This window comes from Oryctolagus cuniculus, chromosome 5 (genome assembly GCF_964237555.1).
Source record: "Oryctolagus cuniculus chromosome 5, mOryCun1.1, whole genome shotgun sequence".
Lineage (NCBI taxonomy): Eukaryota > Metazoa > Chordata > Mammalia > Lagomorpha > Leporidae > Oryctolagus > Oryctolagus cuniculus.
Genome location: NC_091436.1, coordinates 67,318,120 through 67,331,014, shown reverse-complemented (window position 1 = coordinate 67,331,014; position 12,895 = coordinate 67,318,120).

The window sequence follows — 12,895 nt, the reverse complement described above, 5'->3', positions numbered from 1 at the left end:
TCCATTTTATTTAAACAATGAATATATAAAGAAAATGTACATATCACAACTGAATACTAGGAGCAAAAACATGAAATTCTTGTCAACTAAAATAACATGGATAATATTAGAAGTCACTATGTTATGGGAAATAAGCCAAGTACAGAACTAAAAATATCACATGACTTCATCTAAAAGTGGAGTCTAAAGAATAGGTGATTTTGTAGACAATAAAATTATAATGGTGGTTACCAGAGGTTGGGGAGGGAAGTGGGGAGGGAATTACAGAGGAAGATATCAGGAAAGGTTGATTAATAAGTAGTAGGTTATTCAGTTAGATAGGACTAAGAAGTTCTGGTGTTCCGTTATACAGTAGGATAACCATAGATAATCTTGAAAAGTGATCCCTGTTAGGAATTTGGAAAACATTATGCTGAATGAAATAAGCCAATCCCAAAGGGACAAATACCACTTGTTCTCCTTGATAGGTGACAACTAACTGAGCACCAAAAAGGAAACCTGTTAAAGTGAAATGAACACTATGAGAAATGGTGACTTGATCAGCCCTCACCCTGACTGTTGATGAGCAACTTAATATGTTATCCCTCTTAGTATTTTTTTTGTTTGTTCTACTTAATACTTTTGGTTGAATACCATAATCAATACACAATTATTCTTAAGTGCTGAAACTTAACTGAGAAGTGAATGCTGTTAAATATAAGAGTGGGAATAAGAGAGGGAAGAGATGTATAATTTGGGACATGCTCAAGCTGACTTACCTCAAACGGTAGAGTTAGAAACATACCAGGGGATTCCAAGTCAATCCCATCAAGGTGGCATGTACCAATGCCATATCACTAGTCCCAGTGATCAATTTCTGTTCACAATTGATCATAATGATAGGACTAAGAGCCAAAGGGAGCACATAAACAAGACTAGTGTCTGCAAATACTAGCTGATAGAATAAAAAAGGGAGAGAACCATCCAACATGGGAAGTGAGATACACAGCAGACCCATAGAATGGCAGATGTCCTAAATAGCACTCTGGCCTCAGAATCAGCCCTTAAGGCACTTGGATCTGGCTGAAGAGCCCATGAGAGTATTTCAGGCATGGAAAGCCAAGACACTCTGGGGGGGGGGGGGGAACCCTAAATGAAAGATCTCCGTGAGTGAGATCCCAGTGGAAAGAAAGGGTCATCAAAGAAGGAGGTACCTTTCTCTGAAGGGGGGAAAGAACTTCCACTTTGACCATGGCCTTGTCTAAATATGATCAGAGTCGGTGAACTCAGGGGGCTTCCATAGCCTTGGCAGCTCATGACAAAAGCATAGGTTGATTACTGATGCCATAAACAAGAGTGTCAATTTGTTAAGTCAACAACAGGAGTCACTGTGCACTTACTCCTCATGTAGGATCTTTGTTCTTAGTGTGCTGTACACTGAGATTCAATGCTATAAGTAGTACTCAAACAGTATTTTTCACTTTATGTTTCTGTGTGGGAGGAAACTTTTGAAATCTTTACTTAATGTATGCTAAACTGTTCTTCTGTATATAAAGAGAATCGAAAATGAATCATGATGTGAATGGAAGGGGAGAGGGAGTGGGAAAGGGGAGGGTTGCGGGTGGGAGGGATGTTATGGGGGGGAAGCCATTGTAGTCTATAAGCTGTACTTTGGAAATTTATATTCATTAAATAAAAGTTAAAAAAATCTTATTTCTCTACGTGAAAAAATCTAAAATATATGATTTTGCAAGCTTTTGCTGCAAGGAATGTTAAATAATCGAAAGGATAAATGTATTTATCATGGCTGGATATTATATTATGTGTACTTATAACAAAACATCCTATAATGCCCCACAAATAGGCATAATTATTATATGCTGTTGACATTGTTCTAAATAAAATAAAATTTTCGAGGGTGAATGTATGAAGCAATTAGTCCTAAATGAACTCTCTAATTGACTGAGTGTAGAAGAGACAAAAAAAATACTTAGGACAGAACATCAAAACAAGCCAAGATTTATAATACAGTGAAAAGTAGTAGGCAATTGGGGCAACTGTTAATTAGCTAAGGTCCAAAATTTGAGAAATGTGTTTAGGCAAATACAGTGAATGTAGAGTCATCTCAATGAAAGTGTCATGGGAGACAGTTTGTAGTGGGTGGAAGAACGTGTGGGGCCAACAGGAAGATGGTGAGCAGCAGCACCAGGAACCTCTTGCCACTACTTGGATAAACTGACAACTTTTACAATTTAAAAAAGGACACATTTGCCACATTGATCATTTGTGTTTTTTTTTTCTGATTATAAATCCAGCAGCAATGCTCATTTTCACTTATTCTTGATGTCTTAAAATTTGATGGTGATACTTCTGCTTCTACACATTTTTTGAGTAGCTTTGCAACATCTACGCAATAGGCCTGAAATTGAAATGCATGTCCTTCATCAGGGCACAAGGATGCAATCCCCAAAGACTTTTCAAAAAGAATGAAACTCAGTTTGGCCAGAGAAAGAGTGAAAATGAAGGGGAAAATTACACTGAAAATAAATAATTAAAATTCTAAAATAAAAAGGGTATTTTTTAAAATAATGTGTATGGTGATACTATAAAAATAACTATGAGATTGAATCTCCATTTAAATAAAACATATTTTATGGATCCCCAGGGCATATTTTTCAGTAATAGAAAATGTAAACGCATGAGTCACTGTAGCACATGTGTTGGTGAAGTCTTTGGTAGACAGATGCGAGAGGTTATCTGGGAAAAGAGTGTCCCTGAGACATTGATGGAAGCATTCACAAAATAGTTCATCTCCTACATCTGCCACTGGGAGAGGAACAAATTAATACAGAGCAAATTCATTGCAAATGGTTTTAGTAAGAGGGCATGTGCTGATAGAATGCTAGCAGCCTAGTTCACGAGAACATTCCACCATGATGCATGAGAGCACGTTTAAACCCATTGGCAATCTATGGCACTCCATAATTCAATTTTCTCCAAATTCATATTCTTGTGTAAAACATTTTGGGGTTGGCCCTGAGCAATTGTTCAATTTTCACAAAGAACAAGACAAAATAAAATAGAAGAAAACATGTAAGCCAGAATTCTCTGTTAAATGAACCATTGCATGTGTCCCTCAATGTCTGAATAAATCAAGTGTTTGTCATAACAATTGGATAAGAATTGTTGTGGAGTGAATTTCTTTGATGATTTTAAGGAAAAGGAAAAACATACATTCTATCAGAAGATTGAAATATGGTCCTAAAAGCAGGAACATCAACAACAAAAAAAGACTTGTGTGATTTTGACCCACTCTGAGTTTCACTATGTATAGACATGGAGAAAAATGGGAAGAAGAAAAATAGCTTTGTTGGGCAAAAAATGAGAAACGGTTATGCTCTAGTGGAAAATTTCCTGAATAACATCTCATGTAACCAGACTCTGCACAGTTCTAAATGCTTATGTGCTCAGTGCCAATGGACAACTTTCACAATGTCTATAAACATCTCTTGTTCCAGACCCAAATGTCTCCCTGTTGCGGGATGGTTAGTAAGCAAATACAAGCTGTCAAATAGCACCTTGGAGCCAGATTCCACATGCCAAGCAGTGTGTACATGTGCAGGCTGATTCATGTGCACAGCACACCATTTTCCAATAGCGAAACTTTGATTTAAAAAGGCAGATTTGGAAAACTGAACCTATTTTGCCTAGATACAATACAACTTCTGTTGAGTTACTATTATCTTACTATTTCTTCTCTTTTGTAAATACTGTAATTCAAATTCAAGTACCAATTAATTGTTTATGGAAGAGGAAATTTGAAGTGGACAAGCAATATATATTGTTTTTGTTTGTTTGTTTTTTGGTTGGTTGTTTGTTTGTTTTGTCTCTGCAGCAGTCAGGAGCAAAAATGGGAGCACAGATTCAACTGGGAAGATAATGACAAGTAAAGACCATGGACTCCATTTCAGGAAGATTTATTTAAAGGCATAGGTTTTGAAGAAGTAGGCACAAAACAGAACAAAACAAAAACAGAGACATAAGTGAAATGCATAATATTGTTCCCTGTGAATCTTACATAGAATGGCAGCAGGGAGCAAAAATAATTGAAAGGCTCTGTTCTGAGAGGTTTTGAACTTTGCCATTGTTTATCATTTGTCTGTATTGCGTCCTGAAAGAAAAAAAAAGGCAAATAAAAGACGCTGATATATTTCAACAATGGGACCTGGCATGTTACACAGCCATCTTCTGCTGCTTTCCCAGGCCATTAGGATGGATATTTAACTCTAAATTCTATATTTATTAACTTTCAACAGGAAACATGTTTCAACATGTCTTAAAATAATTTAGAATTCAATTAACAAATGTATTTTTAAGTTCAGCACTGTGGTCCCATCACTAAACAGTTGACTAATCTTGGGAATGCCTCTTTGCTTTAGTCACATAAGTTCTATGATTCTTTTTATTGCATTGAGAGTAGAATTTCAGAATATCACTACCAGATAGTCAACTGGCTTCACCAGTCTTTTGTCACTATTCAGTGAATTGTCTTGATAATACCCAGCCTGATTTAGTGCTCTCTTTAAGGTGAGAAGTTCCTTTAATATGAAATTTGCTGCCATTAAAATCTGGCCTTGCTTACACATTTGTTACATGGGCGTTGCCCATAGTTGTTCAAGTGGGTATTTATGGTGTAAAGAAAAATCATCAATGAAGAGGAGGACGACAGGGAATTTTTTTTTATTCCTCATATTAGTTAGAAATCATAGGCTTCTGATTACACAGAAGAAAATGTTTCCTTTATTTAGCTTAAACATAACCAATCTCCATTGTTAGGGTATAGGAATGAGATAAAGAGGAGACATGAACTCACAACCAGAAAAGGTTTAAAAGGAGACAAACCTGAGAGGGACCCAATACCAGACAGGGTAGAGAGCACTTGTTAGAGAGCTCTGTTCTCTTACAGACTGAGGTTTCCAAAAAAAAAAAAAAAAAAAAAAAAAAGACTGAGGTTTCCATAGTTAAGGCAGTTGAGGGTCTTCAGTGGGCAAGAAAGCCAGCAAGTCTTAGAAAAAACAGCTGAGGCAGGGGAAAGATTGCAGGGTGTTAGGAAGTTCCTTATTGGAGCAGGGTTAGGATCCGCTCTCATTCAAGCAGGCAAGGAAATGAAAGCAATAGGGTTATTTAGATCTTCTTTCATTCTTGCTCCATCATCTCTCTCTCTATATATGTGTGTGTGTGTGTGTGTGTGTGTGTGCGTATGCATATATATATATGTATGTATATATGTGTATATGTGTATCCATATATATGGATATATATGGATATATATGTATCCATATATATGTATGTATACAGATAGATGTGTATGTTTATATATACAAATACGTTCAAATAAAGAAAAAGGAAGCTGGATTTTTTTAATCACAGATCAGAAAGTATTTCTTATTTGCCCGCAGAGCCTACACAAAACCTGCACTGCAAGTATAGGGGCAACAAAGGGACTTTGGTTGACATTGCATTTTCATGATCCATTAGTATTCTCCATTTTTTTAAAAAGAAAAAAAAAACAGTGAAGTATCTTGTCTTCAGATTTTATCCCTCGTCCAAGGATGATCCTGAAAAACATTTCACTGTTGGAAATAGTACAAACTGTGATCTCCTACTTTCAAGCCACTTAGAAGCAATTAATAGACAAGACTCACCAATGAAATAAAGTAATAAAAGAGAGTAACTTACGAAAGCTAAATTACATTATGTGCTAAATAGGCAGCAGGGGAGCAAATTCAAGGAAACAGATATTTACTAGCATCTGCCCAACCTTCGGCATATTCCTCCTGCTGAGATGCAAACCATCTTTTCACCTTACTACTGAGAAAATAATCCCACTTTCCAAAGAGTATTAAAAATGGGTCAAGTCTGTTCCTCTTTTAAAAATACTTTAGGGGGGTCAGCACCGTGGCTCACTTGGTTAATCCTCCACCTGCGGTGCTGGCATCCCATATGGGCGCTGGGTTCTAGTCCTAGTTGCTTCTCTTCCAGCCCAGTGCTCCGCTGTGGCTCAGGACGGCAGTGGAGGATGGCCCAAGTGCTTGGGCCCTGCACCCGCATGGGAGACCAGGAGGAAGAACCTGGCTCCTGGCTTCGGATTGGCGTAGCTCCGGCCGTAGTGGCCATGTTGGGGGTGAACCAAGGGAAGGAAGACCTTCCTCTCTGTCTCTCTCTCTCACTGTTTAACTCTGCCTGTCAAATTAAAAAAAAATACTTTAGGGCTACCCTCTGTGATGCTGGCATCATGTTTGGGCTCAGGTTCCTGTTCTGGGTGATCCATTTCCAATCCAGATCCATGCTAATGGCTTGGGAAAGCAGCAGAAGATGGTCCAAGTGTTTGGGCCCTTACCACTCCCATGGGAGCTCCAGGCTCCTGGTTTTGGCCTGGCCCAACCCTGCCCATTGCAGCCATTTGGGAAGTGAACCAGAATATGGAAGATTTCTGTGTGTGTGTGTGTGTGTTCCTCTCTGTAACTCTGATTTCAAATAAATAATAAATCTTTAAAAAAATTTCCAAATTTATAATCCCTTCAAGTCCTTCATAACCAAATTCTTTGAAAAAAAATGTGTACACAATCAAGAGTTTCCAATTTCTTCTAATATTCACTTCTTAAGTTACAGATATGATGTGAGGGGTGAAGGAATGAACACGAAGGTTGTTAAAGTATGAAACATAGGCATCTATTCTGCCTGATACTTGAACATCCCTTGAAGGGTCTGTCCTATGCTGCTGTTCTTCCCTTCCCAGGGGGAACTCACTCTACATCATAGCTGCAGTGACCACGCCAAGGTTTGGATCATCAGCATATTTTTCTCACGTGAGCATCAAATGCACACTTTCAGCTGTGCATCCTCCAAATATCTAAAGTCGCCTCACAATTCTCCATTAGCACCCAAACCCTATCAATCAATAAATCCTAATCCCTTCCTTTCTACTTTTCTCCAACCTTCTGATACTTTTTAAAGTCATTATTTAGATACGTCAACACAGCCTAGAACATTTCAATGTTCTTCTTATTTGTGTTTTTGAAGCCATTTATACTCTTCCAATCATTTCCTACAGACTATACATAGCAATATTTCTAAAATATTTAAATCTGATCATGTTTACCCTTTCTAAAATCCTCATTATCCATAAAATAAAATCTGATTTTCTTAGTACAGCTGAGAAGCCCTTTTGTGAGCTGGCCCCTGATTAATCCTCCAACTTCGTTTCTTGATAATTTCTGACCAGACACAACCTAATCAGAAACACCTGCACTCAGTTCTCTGCAGGCACTAGACTTTAGCATTGACTGTTCCATCTTGCTGCCTTGATTATTTCCTATCCTTTAGCTCTTATCAGCCCTTGATATTGTATAGTTATTTCTCTATAAGCATCATTTCTTCTTAGAAGTCTTCCTTACAATCCACATCACCCAGCACTTTTCCCAGAATAGCCCCTCCCATATTCTATTAGTGACCAGATTACCTTTATCTCAGTTTTCATGAATTGTAGCCTCTTGGATTCAATGGGGTCCAAGAAAACATCTGCTTTAAAATGCTTACTCCCTCCACAATATGTGATCAAAGCATGATACTATACAAAAGGTCTTTGACTAAAATTTCAGTGCAGCTGGCATTTCAGGATAATGCATATGAAGGGATCTCTCTATGACACTGAAACAATTGGCCAAATTTAGCAATCTGTAGCATTAAAAAATGATGAAACCTTATCAATGTTAGTCAAGAAGGAAAAATCAGTCAGGACTGAGTGAAAAATCATGGCATAATATGTAAAAGAAAAGTGATAACAGTTTCTGTTAACAATGCGAAGAAAAATGAATTATTGTACATCTATGATATAGGTATATATTAGTACAGACATTGTATAAAATGGTATGGAAATTCCTCACAAACCTAAAAATAGAACTACAATATGACCCCAAAATCCTACTGCTGAATATATATCTAAAAGAAATGATATCCAAATTTTGAAAAGATACCTGCATTCCCATGTTTGTTGCTATATACTATTCACAATGTCTAAGAAATGGAAACATTCCAAGTGTCCATCAATTGATGGATGGATAAAGAAAATGGGTGCATATGCACCATGGAATATTATTCAGCCATAAAAAGTATGATATCTTGTCATTTGCAATAACATGGATGGACCTTTAAGTCATTATGTTAAGTAGAATAATCCAGGCCCAGAAAGGCAAATACTGCATAATTTCACTCATTGTGGATTCTTAAAAAAGTTGATCAAACAGAGGTTGAGAGTAGAATGATGATTACCAGAGATAGGGGAGAGTAGAGAGGAGAAAGGGAAGGGGATTGATTGATTAGTTTGTATTAAATTATAGTCAGAGAAGGGTAAGAAGTTCTGGTGTTTTACTGTATAGTAAGGTGACTATGGATAATGATAATGTATTTACGTAGAAAACTTTGAATGTTTTCAACATAACCAAATGATAAATATTGGAAGATATATATATATATATATATATATTTACTCTATTTGAACACTATACAATCATACATGTATTGAAACATCACACACTAACCTATAAGTATGTACAGTTTTTATATCAGTTAAAAATTTTAAAAATAAACAAAAAAGTATTCATTTTAAGTGAGATATTCCAAATCAGACTAACAAACTCTTAGCAGAGGTGCTAAGAACTCAGTCTAAAAAAGTAGAAATGCTTTCAAGTTAGCATATAAATTTTAAGTATGTGGGCGTTTCTGAAAGTGTCTCTAAATCACCCATTCACTTAAGTATTTTAAGCATTCCTCATGCAATTTAGTTCAAGCTGCAATTTGGTACAATTTGAGGGAAAGATTTACAAAGTAAAAACAATTTTCAATCAGCCTCTTTCTAAATTATTATAAATGTTAAAATCACAATATTAGCTGTCCTAATTAATTAGATTTCAGTGCTTTTGAAATTAGACTACAAAAACCTTGGTCCTGAATTTTTTTAAAGTATTATCCCAGAGCATTGGGAGGAAAGAAAGTGTTCTCGACTCAAGAAAATGATAGCTTTTCAAAAGCTGCCAGCTGCCAGAGATACATAACTTGACTCATTTCCTTAATCTGGCTGCCTGAATCAGGAGAACACAGGTAGTCTAGCTCAGAGAACAGAACCCAGCCTTTTGCTGAGGGTGTATCTGAAAAGTGATTCTTAGGTCTGAGTACATATGCAGCAGGCAGGGAGATGTCCCTGAGAGGAACATACCAGAGAGGTATCAATCAAAATTTTCTTAGTTTAAGCTGATAGCAATGAGTCGTTGCTATGCTTTGGATTTAGTTTCTCATGTTTGCAAGGTCAGATTACATTACACAATATAACTTAAGGGGATTTTCTTAGAGCCATTTATACATATATATGATTTTATCATCTCAATTTTCATATGTACATATGCGAAACAGATTTCTGTGTACATAATGCACATAAATACACTGTATCGGTAGATGACGCATTAAAATATGTAATCACTAGTAGTTTTATTCTCATATTTGTTACAATACTCTCCCAGGAGAAAAAAAAATGATCCTGACTCTATTTTTAGGTCTCAAGAATTCAATAAATGCTATAATTTTCATTCCTACATATTTTGTAGAATTATATATAAAGAACAACAGACTGATGAAGATACATATTGTGTTTAAAGGGCTTCAGAGAGAGAGAGATCTACAATATTCTTTATATAATGCATTCCTGAAAAAAATATGTAGAAACTTTTGCCTCAGGAAACTATTTTCTATAATAACATGAATTCCTCAGATGGCAGCAAAAGCCCATTTCCTGCTGTTAGACTCTCAATGGAAAGGAGATGAATAATTTTTCTTCATATCTTTGAACAATGTTTAAATTATTGCCTGATCTTCTCTGTTTCACACTAAATAATTCCTCACTCCCTGAGCACTTCTTCATGGGTGTTAGTTGAAATTATCGTTGATCTCTTCTGCACCCACTTCAGAGTCACTTTAGGAGTTCTGGAAACCTAGACTCAAACATTAATAACAGCAAAACTCAGATTTCACATTTTTCATAGTCTTATAGACTCCAGTATCCTAGCTAAAAATAAAAACAAAATAAAAGAATGCAAGAAAATAGGAACACTAGATCCTATAACCTATTTTCCGACTAGGCTGCTGTTCCTGTCCTCATCTGCACCTGCTATCCTGTTCTGCCCCAATCCTACTGCCCTCCATTTCGCGAAAAGCATAAAGTTTTAGACACTGGAGCCTTTAAGTACTATTAATATCACAATGGAATAATGACCTGAGGGACTATTTAAATAAAGTAAGAGAGCACCAGAGCTCTTCATTAAGTTAGAACAGGATTTTATTGTGAGACACAATACTGATTTCTCTTGGAGACAGAGGAGAATGGTTTTAATCAGATTACTAATGTGACCCTTGGGTCTTGTAGAGATCTATAATGTTTAGTTAGATAAAATTTTATCTAACTAAAAGGATTTGTTAAAGAGGTGTGATTTTTTTTTAATTCCCTAGAATGAAATGGGCTGTTGCAGCAGTATATCTTAGTCATACTGTAGGCTATGAGATTTATATTTTATTATTTCTTGAGAGGTTCTTTAATACTTATGGAGGATGGGGTAGGCATTCTCAATATGAATTTATTAATGGTTATACTTAAATCATCACCCTAGAGCCTCCTTACTTACTAGATTTAATTACAATGCTATGTAATTGATATACTGAATTCATTCTAATATTGAAAATAGTTTATCTTTCCTAGTGGCAGGCAGTATATTGCATGGTTGAGGATTTTGTAGGCCTCCTAAGTCAGACAGTCTGAGTGTGAATCTTGTGTCCTCCATATATTAGCACTGTGCCCATGGACAACTTACTCTTTTTATATGTAAAATGGAACCATGTTTTTCAATGGGTTGGTAGAAATATTAGATATGTTAAATACTTTATTACTTAATCTTGAACATTGTAGAATGCTTACTAATTTATAACGGTGGAAATTATAATTATCCTCACTGTTCACTTTTGTGACTCTGTTTAATTATATTTATGAGACTTTTATGTCAAATATTAACCATACCTCTTACTTTTCCCTAAAATGTTAATCACTTTAAGTATGTTTAAAAGCTGAGTCCATGAAAAATAGTGCTAAAACTACTAAAGAATTCAAAACCAAGCAACTATAGAGAATATGACTTAGAAATCAAAAAGGAATCCATAACTAATTTCTTCTAAAATGTTTAAACAAACAAAAACACAAAAGCTTTATAAAATCTTTTGTCTCAAATCTGAGAATAAGCTCTTAAATACTTTAGAAAGAGATAAGTGAGTAGAGGGAGGCAGGAATGAACAAGAACTTATTTTCTTTATGTGATGCCTGAATTGCCTTCTCAATTCCAAGAGATAATATCACATGTTTTCCTAATTCAAAGTCCTGAAAACTAGAGAATTAAGTCTATGCAGTCCCAAGTATGAAAATCAGAGTCTCCAAAACAAATGTTGGTAACCTTGAGAGAATGAATACATACAAGATTACTCCAATGTTGAACATCTAGGTAGGTTTAGAATGGTGCCTTCTATGTAAATACTGCTAAGCATAAAGCTTTTTATTGCTTCCTGCATTATTCTGATTGACTTTATTCATACATATACTTCACTTGGCATTTTATCTGAATCTATATGAATGGTAATTTAATATGATGGAGGGAGAAGAGTTCACTTAATAAATTTTTATTGAGCTCCTCTGGTGAAGGATGTATTTCATAGAAAATGCAAGGGATAATGGAATGAGTATACTTCTGCCATCAAGGGATTAGCACTTCAATAAGAAGCTAGGAAAGTGGAGTTCATATGAAAACATATGAAATGCCAAGAAAAATATGTTCTAGGATACATACACAGTGGTTTGGTAACCAGTGGAGTGGAGTGATTACATATAAGGCAGGATCAATGAATGTTTTACCTCCTGGTAGAAGGTGAGACACAAGAGAAAAAAGATTCATGGTCTAGGCTTTACATGACAATTCACATCTGAATGCCTGTAGATATACTTATTGAACTAGTACAGTGTTTTAAGTTTTTAAAAGTATATTAAATGCTCTTAACTTCAACAATATTTCATAGAATATTCCTGGATTCCTTTTAAAAATCTGAAAATCTGCCAAAATGGATCTTCATTAACTAGAGCAGGAATTTAGGGGGCTGCCTAGAGCCACAGCAAATCTCTTCAGATCCCCAAAGACTAGATCCCTGGGCCATCTTCATGCACCTAGATAACCTGTCCAAATCCTGGACACATTTATAAGTAAGGCTTGTGTTATATATACTATCACTTCAGAATATTTAATATCACTTTTTACACTCTGCTTAATTTTACAAACTGGAGGAAGCATGTTGAATATAATTAAAAGAATATTGAATATGAAACATATCAACTATATCAGTACATAGTAGGAAATAAAAAATAAACAAAAGACTCCAAAGAGTAAACATCATTTTGAGTAAAGTTAAAAGAATGGATATTATTTACAAATCAAGAAAATGATGAGAATATAACATTTCAAGTGTAAGCATAATATAAATTGCCCTATTCTTTTCTATAAGATTTATTTATTTGAAAGGCAGAGTTGGGGAGAGGGGAGAGAGAGAGAGAGAGAGAGAGAGAGAGAGAGAGATTCCATCTGCTGGTTCACTACCCAAATGGCCAAATGCTACATATAGGTAGAAGCCAGGAGTCTGATACTCCATCCAGGTGTTCCTCATGGGTGGCAGGGACCATGCACTTGGGCCATCTGCCACTGCTTTCCCAGGTGCAATATCAACAGCTGGATCAGAAGTGGAGCAGGCCAGGCTCTAGCCCATGCTCATCACCCATAGG